This window comes from Trachypithecus francoisi, unplaced genomic scaffold (assembly GCF_009764315.1).
Source record: "Trachypithecus francoisi isolate TF-2019V2 unplaced genomic scaffold, Tfra_2.0 Lachesis_group12, whole genome shotgun sequence".
Taxonomy (NCBI): Eukaryota; Metazoa; Chordata; class Mammalia; order Primates; family Cercopithecidae; genus Trachypithecus; species Trachypithecus francoisi.
In genome coordinates, this window is record NW_022681457.1 from 120,951,251 (window position 1) to 120,976,856 (window position 25,606).

General features: G+C 51.1%; 1 protein-coding gene across 3 annotated transcripts in view; it reads left to right on the forward strand.

Annotated features, from left to right (window-relative positions):
* The first annotated feature begins 4,426 nt into the window (after nt 1-4,426).
* GNB1 (G protein subunit beta 1) overlaps nt 4,427-25,606 on the forward strand; it is a 116,407-nt gene continuing 95,227 nt past the window's right edge. Inside the window, exon 1 of one of the 3 annotated variants that reach the window (XM_033228692.1) lies at nt 4,427-4,730. The gene's annotated coding sequence lies outside the window, so the exon portion shown is untranslated. The remainder of the gene's footprint in view (nt 4,731-25,606) is intronic. The other 2 variants (XM_033228690.1, XM_033228693.1) reach the window with 2 other exon arrangements.

Consider the following 25,606-nt stretch of genomic DNA (forward strand, 5'->3'; position numbering starts at 1 on the left):
CCTCTCCCTCCCTCCCTCTCTATTCTGTCCTTTGGGGCCTGGATCTCACTGGAAGTGAAGACGATGGCAGAGGGCTGTGTGGTGGAGAACCTCACAGTGCTGGTAGGAGGAGGATAGATGCCCTGCAGGAGCCCAGGGCCCAGGGCAAGACAAAGGGACCTCTCCTGCCAAAGCTGGAAATCTAGAAACGTCTCCTGCAGCTCCAAGACCCTTCAAAGCCTGGCTGGAGCGCAGCGCCCGGGGCGCGCACAGAGATGGAGCTGTGGGTCCTGTCACGTGCACAGATTGAATAATTCAGATTTAAAAGACCTACTTTCCCGTTAGACCATTTCCTGCTGAGGAGCAGGTGGGGGTGGGGCATCTGAATTGTGTCTCCCGCTCCCAGGGGTTTTAGAGAAGGCCTGGTGTGGAGCCGGTATCAGGGCAGCCACCTCTGCCCTGGGGCCCAGCTCAGTCCTGCCCTGGGTTGGGCACAGCTGACCGGGTGTGGCTCTGGACTCAGGGACCCAGAGCTGACTGGGTGTGGCTCTGGACTCAGGAACCCAGGCTGATCTCTGAGATCCTTGCAGAGAAGGGAGTGTTACTGGGAAGCGTTTGCTCTGCCAGGGAGAGGGTGGGGCAGTAGGTGAGGGCCAAAAGACACAAGAGGCCTGGGCTGAAAGGAATGGAGGTGGGGCAGGGAGGGCAGGTCTGAGCCCAGCTCTAGACCCCCGGGGCCACCAAGGGCTCCGGTGTTTCTTATCTCTAGGGATGGGCTCTGGCTGGAGGCGAGAAGCATCTTTGCAGTCACACTGTACTCAGGGCAGACGCCCCTACCTCCCAGGGACTGTGTACTGCAGAGGGCAGCCCCAGGCTGCAGTAAGGACCTGGGAGTAAGCACCTGGGGCCCCTGCTCCTTCCCTCTCCTTCCTCTCAACTTTGCCTTCCATAAACCATCAAATAGGATTTCTGCCTGGACTATGGGGCAAGTTCCAGGGACAGCCCTGTCTCACCACGACGACCTACAGATAAGCTGGAGGTGCTGGGGCTGCACCCTGCCCTTTGGATGTGGCTAAGGCAGGCACTGGCCTGGTGTCCTCCTGTGTGGCCTTCCTCCCAGGCCCTGGCTGTAACAAGATGGTGGCCTGTGGGACAAGAGAGCCCCAGGACACAGCCCTGCCACTGCCCAGTCTGGCCTGCAGTGTGGTGGCCACTCCTCCTGAGGCTCCTCCATGGCCCTGGGCCAGGCTTGCAGGGACCTTCTGGGGCCCCTGCCATCCCACAGCTGCTGGAAGGTCTCTGGTGACAAACGGCAGCCGCCCACTTTGGGCTTCCCTGCTGCTGCCTCAGCCTCCTCTCCCTGCTCCTCAGTTTCACTTTTTTTTTTTTTTTGAGACGGAGTCTCGCTCTGTCCCCCTGGCTGGAGTGCAGTGGCTGGATCTCGGTTCACTGCAAGCTCTGCCTCCCGGGTTCCCGCCATTCTCCTGCCTCAGCCTCCTGAGTAGCTGGGACTACAGGCGCCGCCACTGCGCCCGGCTAATTTTTTGTATTTTCAGTAGAGACGGGGTTTCACCGTGGTCTCGATCTCCCGACCTTGTGATCCACCCGTCTCGGCCTCCCAAAGTGTTGGGATTACAGGTGTGAGCCACCGCGCCCGGCCTAGTTCCACTTTTAACTCAGGTGGGCATTGAAGGCTGGCATTAGGCCTGCCAGATTCTGAGGGCCGCCTCTAACCCCTCACCTGCCAATGTGCAGAACACCGTCCCCCGACTCTGCATCCTCCCTCGGCCCTTGATGTGCCCCATGCTCCACCCCGAGTGTCCAAGCAGAGAAGCCTGCCTGCAGGGGCCCGGCTCTCCTGGCGTCCAAGCACTCAGGTCCCTCGCGCCCTGCCCTTGTTCTGACCCAGGCGATGGTTCTGCCCCTCCTGACCTCTCGCTCTGGGCTCTGGTCCCTGTGCTGGCATCTTCCTCACTCAGAACTCAGAGCATCAGCCACACCAGCTGTTCTCGGATGACCCCGTGTGCCTGGCACCACGCTGGGCTGGTGGAGCAGCGGGTAAGAGTGGGCTTCACAGGGCTCACACGGTAACAGGGGGACGGCCCACAGAAAGCAGCCAGGAAGAAACCGCAGGAGAAAAGAAACCAGCAAGGTACCTGGGAGGGATGCTCAGGGCTGGGGAGACATCTCCATGGAGGTGACACCCGCAAAGGCCTGAACTACACGAGGTTATGGGGAGACTGTCCCAGGCAGATGGAGTCACTGGGCCAAAGGCTGGAGCATGGAATTCGGTGGTGTCAGGGAGCATCGAGGAGCCAGTGTCTGGAGAGTGGGGAGGAGAGGAGGGGCCTGGACCCTGGGGAGAGAGTGGGTGATGGGAACTGTCAATGCTTTCAGTGATATGATTGACAATTCAGCCCGTGTGCGGAGTGGCTCCTGCCTGTGATCCCAGCCCTTTGGAAGGCTGAGGTAGGAGGACTGCTTGAGCCCAGGAGTTTGAGACCACCCTGAGCAACACAGGAAGACCCTCATCTCAAAAACAAAAACAAAAACAAAAAAAACAACCCCCAAAAATAAATAAATAAAATAAAAATTCAAAAAATTTCACTGGGAATTCAGTCCTTGCTCAACTGTGCTAGGTAGGATGGCGCCTCGGTGGCCCCATGGAGGTCAGAGGCCACACAGGGTGAGGAGAGGGTAGCATACAGTGGGGCGGAAGCGAGGATGAGAGACTGGTTACACAGGCGATAATCAGAGCCAGGTTCCTCGCTCCCAAAGCAGGATGCCCCTCATTCGGAACAGGTTGAGCCCTGTAGTGTTGGCCTGGCATCAGAGTAAACGTGTGGCGCTCAAGAAAATTATAGACAAAAACACCCATGAAACTGTGTGTATACATATGCGTGGGAGCATGTACACAGATTGCTCCCTTGCTCCACCAGCTGCAAGGACACCCCAGTAGCAATGACCACACCCGGGGCCCGACCCCGGGCTCTGCATGACATTCTCCCACAATGAACCAGGTTGCCAGCAGAAATAGCTGGGTTCAGGTTGGGGCAGGCAGAATACAACAGGACCCTGGAGCATCTCGTGCCAGAAATAAAGGCCTCCGGGAATGACGCGGACAAGTGAAGTGGGAGGGAGACAGAAGGGTGGGAAGGCATGGGTTCCCTGTCTGCCGGAGGCTCCCCAGGGAGGGGGAAGCGCATGGCAGGGAGGGCAGGCGGCAGACGCATCCAGAAGCCGCACTTACTGTGTGTCCACTTTCTCACACAAGCGCCATGCACACAAAATGAGAAGAAAAACGCCAGCTGAGAGAGGCGGGTGGTATCCCAGGGTGTAGAGAGAGTAGAGGGTGGGACATAGGCGTTGGGGGTGGGGTGGCGTGGCCCCTTGAGGTTGTGGCCCTGCTTGAGGGGAGGCCCAGTGGATGAGGCTGGGTCTCTCTCCCTTTCAGCTGTGCTGCTGCAGGCCTGGAGGAAAACGGACGCCAGGTTTGGTGTGGAAGGGGAGCTCGCAGGGGACGAAGGCCCAGGCGGGTGGAAGAGCAGGGCGCTGGCTGGGGAGGAGCAGAGTGAAGAAGCCGGGGGTGAGGGGCAGCCGGAGCTCAGCTGGAAAGACAGCAGGAGGCGGTGGGCGCAGGGGCGGGTTCCACGGGCGTTCTGGAGGCTTCTGAGGACACCAAGCCTGGAAGTCAGGACACGTGGCCTTCTTGACTTCGTTCCCCTTCCTCACCTGGGGTCTCCGGTCCCCGCTGTCCACTGCTCAGCGGCTTGGGAGGGGTCCGCGGCCTCCGCTCCTGCCAGGCGGCCCTGCCTGCAGCAGCGAGAGGCGCCACGGAGCGCTGCCCTCCTCCGCAGCCCGAGGCCCACCTCACACGCACTGAGCCCACGCGCGGGTCTCTGCCCGCCAGCCCCGTCCGCGCTCGCCGCAGTCCCTGCTTGAGAGGCCGGGGAGCACCTGCGCCTGCCCGGGACCCCGACCTGCTCGCGGGGCCCGGCGCCTCCTCTGCAGGCAACGACCTCGCCCGCGGTGCCCCCACTCGCTCCGTCCCCAGAGGGACCGCCCCCGCCCGCGGCCTTCCCCGCCCCTGTCCCGTCCCTCGAGTGCCCCCCGCCCGCCGTTACCCAACCACCGCCCCCGGAGGAGCCCCCGCCCGCGGTTACCCAACCTTACGCTGTCCCTGGAGGACTCCGCGCCAGTGTTCCCCCCGCCCCGTCCCGTCTCCGAGGGCCCATTGCCCCGGTCCCCATCCCGCTCGGTCCCCGTAGGGCCGGGCCGCCGGGGGGAGAGGGGGTCTCCTGAAGCAGCGGTCCGGGAAGACAGCAACACGGCCTCTTTAAGCCGCTCGGACACGCGCTCGGGCCCGTTGCGAGTTGCAAGCGCGCAGGCGTGCGCGTGCCCGTCGGGCCTAGCGAGCGCGCGCGACGCGCGGCGTGCGTGGTGACGCGAACGCGTGGGGTTTCCCGAGACTGCGGGCAGGGGCCCGCCGCGCCCATCCCGATGGCTGGAGGCGTCTGAGGGGCGGACGGAGGCGGCGGCGGCGGCGGCGGGAGCGGGAGCGGGCGCGGGCGGCGAGTGGGGAGTGGGGTCGGGAGTGGAGCAGCCGCCGCGGCGGGAGTGGACCGAGCCTTGCCGGTGCGCACCTGCCCGCAGCGCCTGCGGAGCGCGCAGCGCGGCCCGAGCGCGACGACCTCCCGAGCAGCGGCCGAGGCGGCGGTGTGGGCGCGTCAGGCCGCGACGAGGGCGCTGAGGTGAGCGCGGCAGCCCCCAGCCCCGGACCCGGCCTCGGTTCGTCCACCGGCCCGCCCAGGGGGCGCCCGCCCCGCCCCCACCGCACCCGCCGGCCGGGGCCGCGTCTTCCTGCCCCGCCCGGGTGCGGCGGGCGGCGTCCGAAGGCGGGGGCCGGGAGCTGGGGTCCGAGGTTCGGGGTGCAGGGTCGGGGTCGAGGGCGGGATCTCGGGCGAGGAGCCGGGGTCCGAGGCCCAGGGCTGGGGTCTGAGTTTCGGCCCCGCGGTGCAGGGCTGTGCGCGCCGCGGGAGCTTCCCGTGGCGGCGGCCGGGGCCTCGGGGGCGCGGGTCGGGCGGGGCTGGGCCCTGCGTGGGGAGCCGGACGTGGCGCTCGGGCCCTCGGCGCGAGAACAAAGGCCGGGCGGGCGTGCAGACGGGGCGGTGTCGGCGGCCGGAGCCCCCTCGCGGGCCGCCTATCGGGGTGACTTTGAGGGCCGGGAGGCCGCAGGGGGCGAGCGCGGGGAAGGGGAACAATGAAATGGGGAAGCCGGGCCGCGCGCCGCGGGCGGAGTGGGGATTTAAAGCGGAAGCCGGGCGCGGCGTCGGGAAATGGGAAAATAACGGTTTCGGCCCTTTGGCTGTGCCAAGTCGCGGAGACGGCCGCGCTGTGGCCTCGCCCTTCTCCTGCCGAGGCTGGGGTCTGTCTGGCGCCGGCGCCCCGCGCGTGTCGGCCGGGGGGTTGCGCGGACCCCGGCCCGGGCCCGCGAATGAATGGGCCCGGTGGCCGCGCCAAGATGGCGCTCTCGGCGGTGCCTTTGTGGGGCGGCCGCCGCCGCTCCGAGTTTCGGGGCCCGGTTTGCGATATTCCGAAGGCCCGAAGGTGGGGGAGAGGACAGGAAATAGCACAAAGGCTGGGTGTCTTCCTCCTGCCTGGATCGGCTTTTCGGCTGAAAGCTGGGTGGGGGTGGGGAGTGGGGAGCTGAAAATTCCACACGGCTGCTGGCTGAGGCTTTTGACTTTTAAGAACCTCCTATATTTTTCCCTGTCAATCGATAGTTGGTTCAAATGGTATTTTAACATTTCTTGTGTCCTTTAAATTACATGGTTAGCATGCAGAACCAGTATCAGCTTTGTTTGCTTAATTCATCTTCATGGAAGCTCTTTTTTTTTTTTTTTTTTTTTAATAATAGAGATGGGATCTCTGTGTAAAAGAGATCCTGTTAACCAGGCTGGTCTCGAACTTTGGGGCTCAAGCGATCCTCCTGCCTCAGCCTCCCAAAGTGCTGGAATTAGAGGCCTGAGCCACCACGTCCATCCTGTCTTCATGGAAGGTTTTTGTTAGGATTGTGAAATGCATTTATTGAAGGAAAATGCCGATGTTAAAATTTGTGTTTTGAAAAGGGAGTTGGTGTGCATTTACAGTTAGGGTATACAGTACTCGACTTGTGGATAAATAGTGTAAAAAGGTTAACCTACGGTTTTCGTTTGGGGAGCATTAGTTCATGGTATTTTCAGGTTGCTATCTATCTGATAACAGTAGTCTCAAATAGTATTAGCTGATTAAGCAGTTGCTGGTGAGATTATTAAGAAAATGTGAAGATTATTTTTCATGATTAGCAAATGGACGTATTAGTTTGTGAAAAGTCCCAGTGAACCATGCATACTGAATAAGGCCTTTGGAGCAAGCATTGTTATCGATAAGGTTTCTGCATAAATTATTTTCTAATCTGAAGTGATAGTCTTTTCGGAGAGGGAGGAGCTCTTTATTGAATGTAAGGTTTTAATTTTCATGCTATTGAGATATATAGTTTGTTCTGGATTCTTTGGTAAAGTATATATATCAAGAAAGTGAATAGGCAGGTCCTTCTTTCTTTGCTAACGCTGGGCGCGTGGCTGGGGATGAAGCTGGTGCCACTGACCTGGAGACAGGTCTGAGAGCCCCCCCAGGGTAGGACTGAGTGGTGGATTTTGGCTTGGTTTATGGTAAGGCAGAACTTTATTATTATTATTTTTTGAGATGGAGTTTCGCTCTTGTTGCCCAGGCTGGAGTGCAATAGTGCGATCTCAGCTCATTGTAACCTCTGCCCCCCAGGTTCAAGTGATTCTCCTGCCTCAGCCTCCCGAGTAGCTGGGATTACAGCTACCGCCACCACACCCAGCTAATTTTTTGTATTTTTAGTAGAGATGGGGTTTCACTATGTTGGCCAAGCTGGTCTTGAACTCCAGACCTCAGGTGATTCACTCACGTTGGTCTTCCAAAGTGCTGAGATTACAGGCGGGAGCCACCGCGCCCCGCGGTAAGGCGGAACTTTCTAACAAGTAAAGAGCTGCGCAGAAATGAACTGCAACTGCAAGGTCTACAGGCTCATCCTGTCAACCCTGGGGAAAGGCTGGACTGCAGGTGTTGGGCGGTGGTCTCAGGTTAGGAGCATTTGGTTTTGTCGACACTGAAAGTCCCTTTTTTTTTTTTTTTTCCTTTTAGACGTTGAGAGTTGGAAAACCAGTTAAGTTCTGAGGTGCCCGTGCCCCCTCCCAGTTAAGCACGCACTGCCCAGGCCCAGTGTGAGGATGACATTTCATCTTCTGCTGGAACCTTTCAAGATGAGTCTTAGAGAGGAAACTGTTCCAACATTAAATTTCAGCTTTCTCAAAAGAGCATATCCACTGGACAAAAGCTATTTCTCTAGCATAATCTGAATTTATGACACAGCCATAGTTATCTCATGAGACAAGTACTGACAGTGCTCTTCGGTGATACCTTTAAAATGTTTTTATTTTTCTTTGATATCTTCAGTTAACTCTGTTTTTGGGGGGGTGGGAGAGTTGAAGTAAATTTTCTCAGATTTAATTTTGATCTTAGAAGATTCAAGAGGCTGCAGAATAGTGTTTTTTGTTGTCGTTTGTTTTTAAGCGTAAAACCCACTGGGTGTGGTGACTCACACCTGTAATCCCAGCACTTTGGGAGGTGGGGCGGATCACATGAGGCCAGGAGTTTGAGGCCAGTCTGGCCAACATGGTGAGACCTTGTATCTACTAAAAATATAAAAATTGGCCAGATGCGGTGGCTCGTGCCTGTAATCCCAGCACTTTGGGCGGCTGAGGCGGGTGGATCACGAGGTCAGGAGATGGAGACTATCCTGGCTAACACAGTGAAACCCCGTCTCTACTAAAAATAGAAAAAATTAGCCAGGCACGGTGGCAGGTGCCTGTGGTCCCAGTTACTGGGGAGGCTGAGGCAGGAGAATGGTGTGAACCCAGGAGGTGGAGCTTGCAGTGATCCAAGATCGCGCCACTGCACTCCAGCCTGGGCGACAAGTGAGACTCGTCTCAAACAAACAAACAAACAAACAAAAAGCCGGGCGTGGTGGTGGGCGCCTGTAATCCCAGCTACTCAGGAGGCTTAGGCAGGGGAATCGCTTGAACCCATGAGGCAGGGATTGCGGTGAGCCGAGATTGCACCACTGCACTCCAGCCTGGGTGACAGAGTGAGACTATCTCAAAAGAGTTAAACCTCTGTAAATCTTTTTGATGCCCAATGACTTCGATTTCAAACTTGTATCATGTAGGTAGATTTATATTGATCACTTGAGAAGTAGAATTTGAGGAGTCAATTTATTTCTCAAAGGAGGTGTTGTACTATCCCGCAAAAGTACCAGAGCTTTGTTCTCTTCCCTTTACTTTGTTAAAAATTTTCTGTGTCTTTTGGTTCATTTTCTGTGTGTGTTGGTCCACTGGAAAAGTTGTAGCTTTGTAGCTAAATACAGCTTTGATTAAAGGATGAAAAAGGTCTTCAGGGCATCTGTAGACTCATCTACCATCAGTTGACTTTTTGTAGCTAATACTTTAATGAATAACGTTGATTTTATTTTAGAAGTGCAGTGTCGGCATTTATTGTAGGTTTGTCATTGGATTGTTTGTCTCTGCCCAAAAGATTTGGCTCATGTCGGTCTCTAAATTGGATTACATTCTTACTGTCTGTGACTTTGGCTTTAGCATTAGTGGATTGGTAATAGATATTCTCAATTTTTAAATCTGGCTTGACCATATGGCAGGCCATGTTATTTTGAAACCCCTATTTAGTGTAAGTCTCATAAGACATGGAACACAAATTTTTAGAGAATTTTAAACTGGTTTGGCTGGGTGTGGTGGCTCATGCCTGTAATCCCAGCACTTTGGGAGGCCGAGGCAGGTGGATCATGAGGTCAGGAAATTGAGACTACCCTGGCTAACACGGTGAAACCCCGTCTCTACTGAAAATACAAAAAATTAGCCTAGTGTGGTGGCGGGCATGTGTAATCCCAGCTACTTGGGAGGCTGAGGCAGGAGAATGGCGTGACCCGGGAGGCGGAGGTTGCAGTGAGCCAAGGTCGCGCCATTGCACTCCAGCCTGGGCGACACAGTGTGATTCCGTCTCAAAAAAAAAAAAAATTTAAACCGGTGTTTAAATTCTGATTTCAGGTTTGCATTTGTTAAGAGTGGTTGGAGAGATTATGAAGTAGGCAATTCAGTTAAGTGTTTGGTTTAGGAACATAGAATAAGGAGATAAAATACATTTAAAATGCAAACTATCAGAAATAGTTTATGAAACTGCAGTGTTCAACGTTACTTAAAGAAAAAGTAGGGCAAACATATATGGGAGTGTGTATGAAGAGAAAGAGAAATACAACACCACATCAGCTGCTCTGGGAGAGGGATGGAGCACTACCTCTTTCAAAGCTGTGTATTTTGTTCCAGAATTTTGATTGAAGAAATATAGACAATCTATAGACATTTGAGTTTGCTAGTGGATTAGTGGAATGCTGAAAGCTTTTTTTGTTTTGAGACAGTCTCACTCAGCCGCCCAGGCTGGAGTGTAGTGGCGCAGTCTCGGCTCACTGCAACCGCCGTCTCCCAGGTTCAAGTGATTCTCCAGTCTCAGCCTCCCGAGTAGCTGGGATTACAGGCACCCACTGTCATGCCCAGATAATTTTTTAAAGTTTTATTTTAGTAGAGACAGAGTTTCACTATGTTGACCAGGCTGGTCTTGAACTCCTCACCTCAGGTGATCCGCCCATCTCAGCCTCCCAAAGTGCTAGGATTACAGGCGTGAACCACTGCGTCCTGCCGGAATGCTGAAAGTTTTTTTAAAACCTTTTAGCCTCTTGTTTTTGTGGCAGTGCCTACCATTGGGTGCCATGGTAATCAGTGGAAATTACTCCTGGCTTTGAGTGGTAGAAAAGCTTTCTGTTTTATAGAGCAATGTTGCTTGTTTTCTTTTTTTTAAGATTAAGTGAAAGTATTTCTTTTTTTATGTCTTCTTAAATTAGAATTCTGAGAAAGACCCATTTTTTAAAAGTTAACTGATTAAAAAGACCAAATTAAGATTATCTAAGGCAAATCTTTTTTTTTTTTTGAGATGGAGTTTCGTTCTTATTGCCATTGCTGGAGTGCAATGGGGCGGTCTTGGCTCACTGCAGCTTATGCCTCCCGCCCGGGTTCAAGCGATTCTCCTGCCTAGCAGTCTCGCTCTGTCGCCCGGGCTGGAGTGCAGTGGCTGGATCTCAGCTCACTGCAAGCTCCACCTCCTGGGTTTACGCCATTCTCCTGCCTCAGTCTCCCAAGTAGCTGGGATTATAGGCGCCTGCCACCACACCCAGCTGATTTTTGTGTTTGTAGTAGAGATGGGGTTTCACCATGTTGGCCAGGCTGGTCTCCAACTTCTGACCTCAAGTGATCTGCCTGCCTCTGCTTCCCAAAGTGCTGGAATTACAGTTGTGAGCCACCACGCCCAGTTTGTCTAAGATAATTCTTAAGTTTATTCTGTTGAATGTATTTTGCCATGGATAAAATAATGATTTGATCATTAGTTGCTCCAAGCTCACTAATGCATTTTATCAAGAGAGGACTTTATGTATTAATTCATTCACCTGTTAAAATTGGAATACTGCCGGGCGCGGTGGCTCAAGCCTGTAATCCCAGCACTTTGGGAGGCCGAGACGGGCGGATCACGAGGTCAGGAGATCGAGACCATCCTGGCTAACACGGTAAAACCCCGTCTCTACTAAAAATATACAAAAAAACTAGCCGGGCGACGTGGCGGGCGCCTGTATCCCCAGCTACTCGGGAGGCTGAGGCAGGAGAATGGCGTAAACCCAGGAGGTGGAGCTTGCAGTGAGCTGAGATCCAGCCACTGCACTCCAGCCCGGGCGACAGAGCGAGACTCCGTCTCAAAAAAAAAATAAAAAAAAAATTGGAATACTGGCTGGGCACGGTGGCTCACGCCTGTAATCCCAGCACTTTGGGAGGCTGAGACGGTTGCATCACGAGGTCAGGAGATCGAGACCATCCTGGCTAACACGGTGAAACCCTGTCTCTACTAAAAATAAAAAAATTAGCCAGGTGTGGTGGCGGGGGCCTGTAGGCCCAGCTACTTGGGAGGCTGAGGCAGGAGAATGGTGTGAACCCAGAGGGGCGGAGCTTGCAGTGAGTGGAGATCTCGCCGCTGCACTCCTCCAGCCTGGAGGACAGAGCAAGACTCCATCTCAAAAAAAAAAAAAAAAAAAAAAAAAGAATTGGAATACTAAGGGCATCAATGGAATGTATTCTTGTTTACTGGTGGGTAATCGTGTCTCCATGCATGTCTGTGTGCAGTCCTGTGGCACTTAGAAAATATATTCCCTATGTTGATTACAGACTTCCCGCCGAGTGTTGTCATTAATAAAACTTTAAAAAATTCTGGGCTGGGTGTGGTGGCTTACGCCTGTAATCCCAACACTTTTGGAGGCCAAGGTGAGCGGATCACCTGAGGTGGGGAGTTCGAGACCAGCCTGACCAACATGGAGAAACCCCATCTCTACTAAAAATACAGAATTAGTCGGGCATGGTGGCACGTGCCTGTAATGTCATCTACTCGGGTGGCCAAGGCAAGAGAATTGCTTGAACCTGGGAGGTGGAGGTTGTGGTGAGGTGAGATCGTGCCATTGTACTCCAGCCTGGGCAACAAGAGTGAAACTCCATCAAAAAAAAAAAAAAAATTCTGGACACTTTCTAATTAGATGAGCATGTCAAAGAGTCTACAGTAGATTTCAGAAGTTTGTCATAGGAATTTTAAAATAGTTCCTGGCCGGGCGCGGTGGCTCAAGCCTGTAATCCCAGCATTTTGGGAGGCCGAGACGGGCGGATCACGAGGTCAGGAGATCGAGACCATCCTGGCTAACACGGTGAAACCCCGTCTCTACTAAAAAATACAAAAAACTAGCCGGGCGAGGTGGCGGGCGCCTGTAGTCCCAGCTACTCGGAGGCTGAGGCAGGAAAATGGCATAAACCCGGGAGGCGGAGCTTGCAGTGAGCTGAGAACCGGCCACTGCATTCCAGCCCGGGCAACAGAGCGAGACTCCGCCTCAAAAAAAAAAAATAAATAAATAAATAAATAAATAAATAAAATAGTTCCTAAATTCTAGGGAGGGAGAAAAATTCAGTAGTTTCCAAAAAGGATTGGCACTAAGTTAGAGCCCAGCTCAGCTCTGTCACCTCACTGGCTGATTTGCAGTGTTAGGAATTTTATTCGCTGGCCGGGCGCGGTGGCTCAAGCCTGTAATCCCAGCACTTTGGGAGGCCGAGACGGGCGGATCACAAGGTCAGGAGATCGAGACCATCCTGGCTAACCTGGTGAAACCCCGTCTCTACTAAAAAATATAAAAAACTAGCTGGGCGAGGTGGCGGGCGCCTGTAGTCCCAGCTACTCCGGAGGCTGAGGCAGGAGAATGGCGTAAACCCGGAAGGCGGAGCTTGCAGTGAGCTGAGATCTGGCCACTGCACTCCAGCCTGGGCGACAGAGGGAGACTCCGTCTTTTTTTTTTTTTTTTTTTTTTTTTTGAGACGGAGTCTTGCTCTGTCGCCCGGGCTGGAGTGCAGTGGCCGGATCTCAGCTCACTGCAAGCTCCGCCTCCCGGGTTTACGCCATTCTCCTGCCTCAGCCTCCCAAGTAGCTGGGACTACAGGTGCCAGCCACCTCGCCCGGCTAGCTTTTTGTATTTTTCAGTAGAGACGGGGTTTCACCGTGTTAGCCAGGATGGTCTCAAACTCCTGACCTCGTGATCCGCCCATCTCGGCCTCCCAAAGTGCTGGGATTACAGGCTTGAGCCACCGCGCCCGGCGGGAGACTCCGTCTTAAAAAAAAAAAAAAAAAAATTTTATTCGCACTGAAAATCAAGATCAAGCCAACTTCTGCCTTTCCACAGGAGCTTTCTGTCCTCCCTGAGCCTGCCTTAATTTAGGTCACCTGCAGTGTTAGGACTTCTGTGTCTGTCCTTATCTGTGACACAGGCATCCTAGAGCCGCCTTCATGGGGTCATTGTGAGGATTGAGTGAGTCCGGATGCGGGCACTGATAACGGAGCTGTGCAAGGGTTAGCCATTTCTGTTGCTGATGGCCTTGCTTTGTAAAAATTTCTTTTATGGCAAGGTTAAAAAATGTTATTATAAGATGAGAGTGTACTGAGATTTTTCTTTCTTTTTCCATGGTTCCAGAAGAACATTAATTCAGGGTGTGGAACATACATATTAGCTATCTTTGCAAATCCCTATCACTTATTTACTGCCTCACTTTCTTTTTTTTTTTTTTTTTTGAGACAGAGTCTCGCTCTGTGGCCCGGGCGGGAGTGCAGTGGCTGGATCTCAGCTCACTGCAAGCTCTGCCTCCCGGGTTTATGCCATTCTGCCTCAGCCTCCCGAGTAGCTGGGACTACAGGCGCCCGCCTCATCGCCCGGCTAGTTTTTTGTATTTTTTAGTAGAGACGGGGTTTCACCGTATTAGCCAGGATGGTCTCGATCTCCTGACCTCGTGATCCGCCCGTCTCGGCCTCCCAAAATGCTGGGATTACAGGCTTGAGCCACCGCGCCTGGCCTTTTTTTTTTTTTTTCTTTTTTTGAGACAGAGTCTCACTCTGTCGCCCAGGCTGGAGTGCAGTGGCGCTATCTCAGCTCCCTGCAAGCTCCGCCTCCCGGGTTCCCGCCATTCTCCTGCCTCAGCCTCCCGAGTAGCTGGGACTACAGGCATCCGCCACCACGCCCGGCTAATTTTTTGTATTTTTAGTAGAGATGGGGTTTCACCATGTTAGCCAGGATGGTCTGGATCACCTGACCTTGTGATCCGCCCATCTTGGCCTCCCAAAGTACTGGGATTACAGGCGTGAGCCACTGTGCCCAGCCTTTACTACCTCACTTTCTACTAAATCTTCTCTCACATCCTTGTCTTTTCTTGAAAGGTTTTGTTTCTTTTTATTTCTTTTTTTTTTTTTTGAGACAGGGTTTTGCTGTGTCACCCAGGCTGGAGTGTGGAATGTGATGGTATGATCATGGCTCACTGCAACCTGGACCTCCGGGGTCATACAATCTTCCTGCCTCAGTTTTACAAGTAACTGGGACCACAGGCACATATCACCTTGCCCAGCTAATTTTTTTAAATTGTTTGTAAAGACAGGGACAGGCTGGTCTCCAGCTCCTGAGTTCAAGTGGTTCTCCTGCCTTAGCCTCCCAAAGTGTTGGGATTATAGATGTGAGCCACAGCACCCTGATCTTAAAGGCTTTCCTTTACCTTTGCAGAATAATCTTGAACTATGCCTCATTTTGAAAACTGGTAAGTTTTTGTCCTTTTTTTTTTTTTTTTTTTTTTTGAGACGGAGTTTTGCCCTGTCGCCCAGGCTGGAGTGCAATGGCGCAATCTTGGGTCACTGCAACCTCTACATTCTGGGTTCAAACAATTCTCCTGCCTCAGCCTCCAGAGTAGCTGGGATTATAGGTGCCCGACACCACACCCAGCTGATTTTTATATTTTTAGTAGAGACGGGGTTTCACTGTATTGGCCAGTCTGGTCTCGAACTCCTGACCTCACCCGCCTCAGCCTCCCAAAGTGCTGGGATTACAGGCATGAGCCACCATGCCCTGCCCGTTTATGTTCATTTTTTAGAGAATTCTCCTCCCCCCATTTATGAAACTAGAGTTCTTTGAATTTCACCAAAATTTGTTGACATCCCTTGATTTTTGCTGACTAGGGACAATAATTAAATATTTTCCACTTATTTTTATAAACTGTAATACTGATTTGTTTATTTATTTAACAAATGTTGACTTAGCACCTTCTCTCTCTCTCTTTTTTTTTTTTTTTTTTTGAGATGGAGTCTTGCTCTGTCACCCAGGCTAGAGTGCAGTGGCGTGATCTCGGCTTACTGCAACCTCTGCCTCCCGAGTTCAGGCGCTTCTCTTTCCTCAGCCTCCCAGATAGTTGGGATTACAGGCACATGCCGCCCCGCCTGGCTAATTTTTTTTTTTTAAATCTTTGTAGAGATGGTGTTTCACCGTGTTGCCCATGCCCGTCTCGAACTCCTGAGCTCAGGCAATCCTCCTGCCTTGGCCTCCCAAAGTGCTAGGATTACAGGCGTGAGCCACTGTGCCCGGCCCCAATTTAGCACCTTACTGGGTCCTGAGGCAGTGAGCCGTAGTAGAAGGCACGTGATCCAGGGCCTTGCTGAATTCATGGTCTGATAGGGAGCCTGACACGCAGGCACAGAGCAGAGGGCATTGGCTGTGGCTCCCAGGGAGACCACCCTGTCCAGAGTTTAGTGGCAGCTTCTTATAAAAAAGCTTCAAGTTGAGACCTGAACTGGAGTCTGTCTGGCAGGCAGGTGGGGATGGAGGGGAGGAGTGTATCCTAGGCTGATGAGATGGTGTGTTTTTTATCCGGCAACCAACTGGTCTCCTTTACTGTCTCCAGCACCCAGCACAATGTGTGCCAGGTGCTCAGTAATTATCCAGCAGGTAAGAGCACAGCACATCCAGGGACGGAAGTTCCAAAGGGCTAGCAGAGTGGTGAGAAGTGGAAGCCAAAAGGTTTAGAGCCTGGATAAAGAGCTTTTACCTTGAGGCCAGTTACAGTGGCTCACGCCTGTAATCCCACCACTTTGGGAGGCCAAGGCGGGCGGATCATTTGAGGTCAGGAGTTTGAGACCAGCCTGGCCAACATGGTGAAACCTCGTCTCTACTAAACATATAAAAATTAGCTAGGCATGGTGGTGCACACCTGTATTCTCAGCTACTCATTAGGCTGAGGCACAAGGATGGCTTGAATCTGGGAGGCGGAGGTTGCAGTGACCCAAGATCACCCCAGCCTGGGTGACAGAGTGAGACTCAAAAAAGAAGAAAAAAATGAACTTTTACCTTGAGAGCTTCAGGAAGCCTTGGAAGAGTTGTAAGGAGATTGATCTGATGGGGATCATTACTTGGTAGTTGAACGTAGAGTGCTCAGGGGAGGGAGGGGCCTCTAGTCAGTTGGCAAAGCTGGTGTAGAAAAGGAAAGGGGTCTGGAGCAGGGTGATGATTGATAAGACCTGGTGACCGAAGGGAAGGTGAGGGTGGCGAGAAAGATGTAAATGACCACAGGTTTCCATCTGCCCTCTGGGTAGCTGTGGGGTATGATGAGTTTAGTTTGTGCGTGTTGGGTTTGAGGACTCTCTGAGGCATTCTCATGTTTTGCATCAAGGGTACAGCGGGACTTATACTTTCTTCTCCCTGTCCTTGGAAAACTCTCCTCCTGGCTGTGTGTTTGCGCAGTTCACTCCCTCTCTCCATTCAGGCCTTTCTTTGTTCATGTATCCCTTCCTCCGAGGGTGTGCTCTGATCTCATTGATCTCTGTCGCTTCACCCCACTCTGTCTTCATAGCCTGATACTGCTCTTCCCACTTGTTCTAAGCTCCGTGGACACAGGCACTCTGGTTCACTGCAGACCAGCCCCTAAAACAGTACACAGTAAATGTTGACATAGTGACTCCTGTACCTGTGAACGGGGTGCTCTGGAGGATAGGTCTGGATGGAGGCAGGCCTTTGGGAGTTAGCAACATTTCGATGATGATTGAAGTCTTAGGAGCAGTGGTCATTTAGAGCAGTGGTTCTTAAAAGTGTGATTGTGGACCCTAGGGGCTCCTGAGACCGTTTCAGGAATTCACTTGGTCAGAACTATTTTCATAATCATATTAAGATGTTATTTAACTTTTCATTGTGTTGACATTTCATTGATGCTGCAGAAGCAGTGGAGGGTAAAACTCCTGTCTCCTTAGCACAGCTCAAGGCTTTGATTCCAAACTAGTCTTAGCAGCCACTGTCAAGGCACTCACAGTGCTCTTCACCGCCATGAACCCACAGTGAAAGAAAACCTTGTTAATCTAATGTCCTTGGTGAAGCAATAAAAATTGACTGTATTAAACCTTATCATTTGAAAATCTATCTTTGTAGTATTTTGTGTGATAAAATGGAAGTAGGTATAAAGCACAGTGAAATACAATAGCTGTCTCCAGGAGGAGTTGTGTAATTGAGTTGAAAGAATGGCAGACAGAAAACAACGGCTGTTTAGATTAGATGTGGATATTTGGCCAATACCATCTTGAAAATGAATGAAGTGAACGAGATACTTCAAGGAAAATAACTAACACTATTGTTGCCAGTAATAAAATTTGAGCTTTCAAAGGAACATTTTGGAAAACTTGGTTCTGCTACCATGAGCTTGACATCTTCCCAGTATTGATAGACTTTTCGTATAAGCTAGGTGATGATACTAATGAAATTTAAAAAATATGTAATGAAATGTGTCAGTATTTGAAAGATCTGCTTAATTCAGTGAACCTACATTTTTCTACATTGCCTGTAATCCCAGCACTTTGGGAGGCTGAGGCAGGCGGGTGACTGGAGGTCGGGAGTTCAAAACCAGTCTGGCCAACATGGTGAAACCCCATCTCTACTAAAAATACAAAAAAATTAGCTGGGCGTTGTGGCATATGCCTGTAATCCCAGCTACTCGGGAAGCTGAGGCGGGAGAATCACTTGAACTTGGGAGGCAGAGGTTGCAGTGAGCCGAGATTGCGACACTGCACTCCAGCCTGGGGGATAGAGCGAGACTGCATCTCAAAAAATAAAATAAAGTAAAATAAAATAAAAAAATAAAATAAAATATAAAATATAAAATAAATTTTTGTTCTTGATTACAGCTCACACCTGTAATCCCAGTGCTTTGGGAGGCCGAGGCAGGAGGATCGCTTGAGGCCAAGAGTTTGAGACCAGCCTGGGCAACATAGTGAGACCCCCATTTGTACAAAAAATTTGAAAATTAGCCAGGCATTCTGGGGAGGCTGAGGCAGGAGGATTGATTGAGCCTGGCAGGTTGAGGTTGCAGTGAGCTGTGGTTGTACCATGGCACTCCAGCCTGGGTGACAGACTGAGACCCTATTTCTTTTTTTTTTTTTTTGGAGACAGAGTCTCACTCTGTCACCGAGGCTGGAGTACAGTGGTGTGATCTTGGCTCACTGCAAGCTCCGTCTCCCGGGTTCACGCCATTCTCCTGCCTCAGCTTCCTGAGTAGCCGGGACCACAGGCGCCCACCACCACGCCCTGTTGATTTTTTTGTATTTTTAGTAGAGACGAGGTTTCACCGTGTTAACCAGGATGGTCTCGATCTCCTGACCTCGTGATCCGCATGCCTTGGCCTCCCAAAGTGCTGGGATTACAGGCGTGAGCCACTGCGCCCGGCCAGCTGAGACCCTACTTCTTTAAAAAAAAAAACAAAAAAACAAAAAAAACCTCTTCTTTTTCTTTTAACTGCATATCTATGTGAGACTGAATTTTCCTCATAGACTTCAGCTAAAACTGTGTGTTACAGCAGGCCGAGAGCAGACACAGATGTGAAGATCCATTGCTTCCATTGAGGCAGACAATACAAATATAAAATACAGTTTCTCACCAGATTATTTTTCTTTTTTTTTTTTTTTTTTTTTTTGAGATGGAGTCTCGCTCTGTCGCCCAGGCTGGAGTGCAGTGGCTGGATCTCAGCTCACTGCAAGCTCTGCCTCCTGGGTTTATGCCTTTCTCCTGCCTCAGCCTCCGGAGTAGCTGTGACTACAGGCGCCCGCCACCTCGCCCGGCTAGGTTTTTTTTTTGTATTTTTTAGTAGAGACGGGGTTTCACCATGTTAGCCAGGATGGTCTCGATCTCCTGACCTCGTGATCCACCCGTCTCGGCCTCCCAAAGTGCTGGGATTATAGGCTTGAGCCACCGCGCCCGGCCTATTTTTCTTAAAAAAGAGATGGAGTCTCGCTCTGTCACCTGGGCTGGAGTGCAGTGGCATGATCTTGGCTCACTGCAAGGTCTGCCTCCTGGGTTCACACCATTCTCCTGCCTCAGCCTCTCAAGTAGCTGGGACTACAGGCGCCTGGCTAATTTTTTGTATTTTCAGTAGAGATGGGGTTTCACTGTGTTAGCCAGGATGGTCTTGATCTCCTGACCTCATGATCTGCCCGCTTCCCAAAGTGCTGGGATTATAGGCGAGCCACTGTGCCCAGCCAAGAAAATAGTTATTCTTTATAAAAATGTTATGTATGGTAACATGCAGTGGGCTTCTTTTCAAATCATTTAATAAACAATTTTAGAACATCTCAGTTTTAATTTATAGCATAGTAAATATTGATAGATCAAACTCTCATAAACAAAAGCCCCTGGGGTCCTTAATAGTTGAGAATGTAGAGGGGGCCTGAGCCGAAATATCTGAGCAGCGCTGGTTTAGAGAGTGGGCCAGGCCCAGGGCACCTGTGGGGACCAGAGAAGTTGTCAGCTGGAGGCGGGCACCCTGTCCCTGCCCCCGTGGGCAGTACTATAGGATTGTGCCTTTTCCTGGGGAGGAGAACCGAGATTTGTCAGCGGTGAAGACCCATTGGTGTAGCTTGAGAAGAGGCCCTTGTATTAGGGATGTGCAGAGGAAGAGAAACACATAAAGGAGTGACCAGACGTTGGGAGACCCAGCACTAGTGTCATGGAGCCTACAGAAGGTATTCTGAGAGCAGAGGGAATGGTCTGAAGTTGGAGCTGGATTCATCAGTGGTAGAGATTGCTGAGGGCCAGTGAGTTCCAGTGGGGTGAGGAGAGTCTTGTAGGAAAGTAGTTGGAGAGACAAGTGTGGGGCTAGGGGAGGCTCTGTCTGCACGGATTTTAGATGGGAATACTGACAGGGCAGCGCCCATAAAGGAAAAGGGGAGAGATCTTTGGTAAAATGCATATTCAGGGCCGAAGATGTGTCAGGGAGGGGCAGGTGATGGGCAGTGAATAAGATATGCCAACTTGCTTTGGTGAGAGACACGTCACCTATGAGACAGTGGGAAAGGCTGTGTGCTGAAAAAGATGGTGGATAAGTCTGTTGTAGGGCTCTAGGCATTGCTGGTGCTTCCATGTTGAAAAGGATGGTCAAAACATTTGAGGAGAGAGTAGGAGGAGGTGAGAAGACAAACCAGACAGACATCTGGGAAAAGAGGGTTCCAGGCAGGAGAAGCCCCAAGTCAGGGCTGTGCTTGGACTTGGAATTGAAATAAGTCCTGGAAAATTGGTTAATCCCCGCTTGGCATACATATTATGTAATTATGTGTTGGGAGAGGTACTTGAAGGTTTTCCTGTTGAAATAAATTCCCTACAACCTTGGCCTTCCAGTCCCTCTGCCTGACACTCCCATGGCAGTTGGCGCACTTGCGTTTTGCCCTGTTGAAGATGCCTGTGCCATTAGCTTGCATTTGTTGGGTACCTTCCTTGCATCAGGCACCATGCTGAGAACTATGCTATTACTGCGTGGTCCTCACATCAGCTCTGATAGGTGCTGTTAATAGCTCCATCTTACAGATGACTGGATGTACAGGGAGACCAGGCAGCTGGCCGTGGTGACCGTGAAACCCATGCATGAACTCGGTTCTTGGTTCATTGCTCCTGGAGCCTGTGCAGTATAGACCTGCCGGCATGAGCTCTTTCTCCCCATTCATCTGAGAAGACTTCTGTGTCTGCATTTGCCTCTTCCTATGTTAGCAAAAGGAACATTCTTCCACTGGAAAACAGTTACCAACAGTTTTATCTTGTCAGGGCTCCTTCTATTATACTTTCAAACATGCCTAAATCTTATATAACTCAACACCCAGTTAATCTTGGTGTCTGTTCTAGCCACTCTTATTGTTTTTCTCTTTTTAAACTCCCCAATCTGTTTCCATTGCCTCCACCATCTATCCTGTCCTCTTTCTCTGGAGATCTTGTTCCTGTTGTCTCATTTTTATTTTCAACTTTTTCATTTTGCTAATAAAAATGTCTAAGATGTTCATTGTAGTAAATTGGGGGTTGGGCATAGTTGCTCATGCCTGTAATCTTAACACTTTGGGAGGCTGAGGCAGAATCACTTGAGGCCAGGAGTTTGAGACCAGCCTGGGCAACACAGCTAGTCCCTGTCTCTATTTTTTTTTTTAATAAAATTTTATAAAAAAGGGAAATTAGGAACATACAGCAAAAATCTGTAATCTCTCGATCAGGAAATAACCACATAAGATTATTATATTTCTTCTAGTGTTCTGTATTTCTCGTGCATGTGTGTGGAGATATTTTTCCTTGGATTGGGGGTCCCACTCTGTGTTTGTGTATTTTTTTTTTTTTTTTTTTTTTGAGACAGAGGCTCACTTTATTGCCCAGGCTGGAGTGCAGAGGCACAATCTCGGCTCACTGAAACCTCCACCTCCCCAGCTCAGGCGATTCTCCAGCCTCAGCCTCCTGAGTAGCTGGGATTACAGGCATGCGCCACCATGCCTGGCTAATTTTTTTTTTTTTTTTTTGAGACGGAGTCTCGCTCTGTCGCCCAGGCTGGAGTGCAGTGGCCGGATCTCAGCTCACTGCAAGCTCCGCCTCCCGGGTTCCCGCCATTCTCCTGCCTCAGCCTCCCAAGTAGCTGGGACTACAGGCGCCCGCCAACGCGCCCGGCTAGTTTTTTGTATTTTTTTTAGTAGAGACGGGGTTTCACCGTATTAGCCAGGATGGTCTCGATCTCCTGACCTCGTGATCCGCCCGTCTCGGCCTCCCAAAGTGCTGGGATTACAGGCTTGAGCCACCGCGCCCGGCCCTTAATTTTGTATTTTTATTAGAGACGGGATTTCACCATGTTGGCCAGGCTGGTCTCAAACTCCTGACCTCAAGTGAGCCGCCCACGTTGGCCTCCCGAAGTGCTGAGATTACAGGCATGAGCCACCATGCCCAGCCTGTATATATAGATTTTTAAAATTATGATTTTTCTACTTTGTAATTGTTTCCAAATGTCATTCATCTTGGAAAACGTGACTAGTAATTATGTAGATATCAGTGGTATTTCTTGTACCTTTATCCATATGCTGGACATCCTGGTTCTGCCATCTCAGATTTGAAGTCTGGAGCAAGCTATTGAACATCTCTACCTCAGTTTTCTTGTCTTACAGGATTGTTGTGAGGACTGAATGACATGCTACACATAAAATTCTTAGCTTCAAGCCAAGCAGGACCTCAAAGTGTTAGCTTCCAGTACCGCTACTACTGATGGTGTTTGACTCCTTACCTTCATTCCTGAAATGCTTCTCCATTGACCGGGTGTGCTGGCTCATGCCCATGACCCTTATCACTTTGAAAGACTGAGGAGGGAAGATTGAGACCAACCTAGCAACATAGTGAGACCCCATTTTTGCACATGTGCGCACTTGCCCACTGGTTCGTGCATGTGCACGCTCGCTCTTGCTCTTTCTTTCCTCTGTCTCTCGTGCGCGCATGCGCGTCTTCTCTCTTGCGCGCTCTTTTTCTTTTTCTTTTTCTTTTTTTTTTTTTTGAGACGGAGTCTCGCTCTGTCGCCCGGGCTGGAGTGCAGTGGCCGGATCTCAGCTCACTGCAAGCTCCGCCTCCCGGGTTTACGCCATTCTCCTGCCTCAGCCTCCCGAGTAGCTGGGACTACAGGTGTCCGCCTCCTCGCTCGGCTAGTTTTTTGTATATATATATTTTTTTTAGTAGAGGCGAGGTATCACCGTGTTAGCCAGGATGGTCTCGATCTCCTGACCTCGTGATCCACCCGTTTTGGCCTCCCAAAGTGCTGGGATGACAGGCTTGAGCCACCACGCCTGGCCTGCACTCTCTTTTTCTTAACTAGGCCTGTTGGCATACACCTGTAGTCCCAGCTAGCTGTCTAGGAGGCTAAGGTGGGAAGATTGTTTGAACCCAGGAGTTCGAGGCTGCAGTGATCTGATTGTTCAACTGCACTCCAACCCTGTCTCTATTCAAAGAAAAAGGAAAAAAGTCCTTCTCCAAGCTGATCTGTGATTTCTACCCTTGTGGTTCTGGCTTAGTAAAGATCTTCAGAAATTACACAGTGTTAGTTTCCCGTGGCTGCTGTAGCAAATCATCACAAGTTGGATGGCTCAGAATGGATTGATTCCCTCAGTTGTGGAGGACAGAAGTCTGAAATCAGGGTGTTAGCAGGGCCCCAGTGCTTCTGAAGGCTCCAGGGGAAGACCCTTCCTTTCCTCTTTCTGGCTTCTGGTGCGTGCCAGCAGTGTGGCTTGTAGAGGAGCCACTCAGTCTACCTCTGTTTTCTGTGGGCTTTTCTCGGTGTTGCTATTCTCCTTATAAGGACATAGTTATTAGATTAGGGCCACCCTAATTCAGTATGACCTGGTTTTAACTTAACTAATCATACCTGGAAAGACGCTCCAAATAAAGTCACATTCCCACGTTCCAGGTAGACGTGAATTTTAGGGGAGACACAGTTGAACCTGCTACAGTTCCTGGAGCTTCATCCTTCGCCCCTTGTGTTTCTAGCTGTCTCCCATGTCTTCCCATTCCCCCTGTGGCCAGGCTTGTGAAATGAAGTCTCCGTTGGAGGTTGAAGAAACTTATAAGAGAATTTAAATAGAAAAAGGGGCCGGATGCAGTGGCTCACGCCTGTCATCTCAGCACTTTGGGAGGCCAAGATGAGAGGATCACTTGAACCCAGGAGTTCATAGCTGCAGTAAGCTATGATTGTGCCACTCTACTCCAACCTTGGTGACATAGCAAGACCCTGCCTTTAAAACAAAACAGAATAGAAAAAGGTAAAGTGTTCTTGGCCAGGTGTGATGGCTCATGCCTGTAATCCCAGCACTCTGGGAGGCCAAGGCGAGTGGATTGCTTGAGGCCAGGAGTTTGAGACCAGCCTGGCCAACATGCCAAAATTCTGTCCTGCTAAAAATACAAAAGATTAATAGGGTGTGGTGGCGTGCCCCTGTGGACCCAGCTACTCAGAAGACTGAGGTATGAGAATCACTTGAACTGGAGAGGTTGAGGTTGCAGTGAGCTGAGATCACACCACTACACTCCAGACTGGGAGGCAGAGCGAGACTTTGTCTCAAAAAAACAGAAAAAGATAAAATATCTTATAAGCATGGGCCCCCAACTCCTCGTGCATGGTCTGTTAGGAGCCGGGCTGCACAGCAGGTGAGAGGTGGGCATGCGAGCATTCCCGCCTGACCTCCACCTCCTATCAGATCAGTGGCAGTGTTAGATTCTCATAGGAGCGTGAACCCCGTTGTGAGCTGCACACGCGAGGGATGTAGGCTGTGTGCTCCTTAGGAGAATCTAATGTTTGATGATCTGAGATGAAACAGTTTCATCCTGAAACTATCCCCTCTGTGGAAAAATTGTCCTTCACAAAAACAGTCCCTGGCGTCAAAAAGATTGGGGACTGCTGCTATAAGGATTCTGAATGCTTCACAGAACGAAGTGCAGGAAGCACTTTTTTATTTTGAGACAGGGTCTCACTCTTTGTCCCCCAGGCTGGACTGCAGTGGCACCATCTCAGCTCACTGCAACGTCCGCCACACAGGCTCAAGCAATTCTCCTGTCTCAGTCTCCCAAGTAGCTAGGACTACAGGCGTGTGCCAACACGTCCAGCTAATTTTTGTTTTGTTTTGTTTTGTATTTTTAGAGATAGAGTCTTGCTCTGTTGCCTAGGCTGGAGTGCAGTGGTGCAATCTCATCTCACTGCAACCTCTGCCTCCCAGGTTCAAGCAGTTCTCTTCCCTCAGCCTCCCAAGTAACTGGGACTACAGGTGCATGCCACCACGCCTGGCTTTCCCGGTGCTTTAGTAGAGACACGGTTTCACTGTGTTGCCCAGGCTGGTCTCCGACTCCTCAGCTCAGGCAATCCGCCCGCCTCAGCCTCCCAAAGTGCCAGGATTACAGACAGACATGAGCCACCAAGCCCGGCCTCATTTTTGTATTTTTAGTAGAGACAAAGTTTTGCCATGTTGACCAGGCTGCTCTTGAATTCCTGACCTCATATGATCTGCCCGTCTTGACCTCCCAGAGTGCTGGGATTACAGGCGTGAGCCACTGCCCCTGGACAGGGGGCGTGTTGTGTTTGTGCTTTGCTAGTCGTCTTTCTTTTGTGGGAACTGAAGAGTGTTGTCCTTGGTAGTTTCCACAGGGATGGATTGAGGCTGCTGCCAGCATTTGTCCCACTGACTGTTCTTGGGGACCGGTAACCTAGATCAGAAGTCAGTGAGAAGACATAAAGAATGCCTCCAAAGCAGGGACTCTCTCCTTCCCTGTGAAGGCGCTGAATCCCCTAGAGGCAGGTTTGTGTTCCCTCTTTTATTTAGTCCCCACACTGCCTGCCTGGATACATTGGTGGTTGTCACAGCTGGGGTGTGCCACAGGGATCCTGCTCCACCATGGAGGATTGTCCAGTCCAGCACTCTCAGTGCCAAGTTTATTTATTTAAGACGGAGTCTTGCTCTGTCGCCCAGGCTGGAGTGCGGTGGCACCATCTTGGCTCACTGCAACCTCTGCCTCCCGGGTTCAAGCAGTTCTACCTCAGCCTCCTGAGTAGCTGGGATTACAGGTGTGAGCCACCACGCCTGGCTGATTTTTGTATTTTTAGTAGAGATGGGGTTTCACCATGTTGGCCAGGCTGGTCTTAAACTCCTGACCTCAGGTGATCCGCCCACCTCGGCCTCCCAAAGTGCTGGGACTACAGGTGTGAGCCACCGCGCCCCGTCTCGGTGCCAAGTTTAAAAAGAGCATATTGCCACGGCC